A 1,006-nucleotide genomic window follows, 5' to 3' on the forward strand; every position below is an offset into this window, starting at 1 on the left:
TGATTCCTGGTCTATCTGCTACCTCAGACTAAAGGAGCTTCTGAAAATAAACGCTGTGATTATTCAAGTCTATCTGGTCTCAAGTTTCCTATTAAAAAGGCAGCTATCGTATTGCCATACTGTATCTACCCTGATTTGTAAAAAATATTTGATTATTACATTATATTATTACTATTACATAAAGTGACTTAGAAGTTTAGTTAACTCAAGCATGAAGATACCAGGTTCCTCTGCACAAAGACATTTCTCGGGTATTATAAACCACAATGAACTACCAAAGTTTTACTTTCAATGTTTCCTTCCATCAAGAGTTCCTTTCTCCTTGTCCTATATCGTTCTTTCACCTGCTAATTGTTTTCTTACTAAAATAGCAGTCAAAACCAAAGGGACAAGACATCTTCAGTAATTAGACCATTAGATTAAAAAAAAAAAAGACTCTTCTTCCTTAGTAACATTTCCCTCAATACAAAAGGATCTAAGTGAGAAAACTAATACATGACGCACTTGTCTTAACACTATTATATTGGTATATTACACACCCTTTCTTACAGTGTTACCACGTTAATTTACATATTACATTTGATAGTAATAATGTGAAAATTCTATTTTTACTGCATAAGACTTTTTTGCCACTTTTCATCCACTTTTATAAATTGTCACCTCTTAACAATGGAAGAAAATTCCAATGACTGTCCAAGAGTGTGACCTGTTAGAAGCACATTGCCCATTTCACCACAGCTCAAACACAGGAAAGCTTAGAAAATATGGAAGACAGCAGATGCAGATCCCATGTAGCACCACAAGTTCTTGAGGAGCAACAGCGCAGGAACCTTAAAATCAATTTTACTTTGAGAGTAACGACAGCAGTGAAAGATTAAATACTTTCTGTTCACTCCCAATTTCCCAATTATTTCTTTTTTCTGTCCAAAACTGAATTGGCTTCCCCAGTGAGACACAAAATAGAGCAAGATGTGAAAAAAATTGTTTAGCGGTTCAGGCATAGAAG

At 34.6% G+C, this 1,006-nt stretch overlaps 1 protein-coding gene across 1 annotated transcript in view; it reads right to left on the reverse strand.

Moving 5' to 3' along the window:
- KIAA1109 (KIAA1109 ortholog) overlaps window positions 1-1,006 on the reverse strand; it is a gene marked incomplete at its 3' end in the record, with an annotated part of 85,913 nt that overhangs the window by 66,609 nt on the left and 18,298 nt on the right. The window lies entirely within an intron of this gene.

Source organism: Phaethon lepturus, unplaced genomic scaffold (genome assembly GCF_000687285.1).
Source record: "Phaethon lepturus isolate BGI_N335 unplaced genomic scaffold, ASM68728v1 scaffold3089, whole genome shotgun sequence".
Classification (NCBI taxonomy): domain Eukaryota; kingdom Metazoa; phylum Chordata; class Aves; order Phaethontiformes; family Phaethontidae; genus Phaethon; species Phaethon lepturus.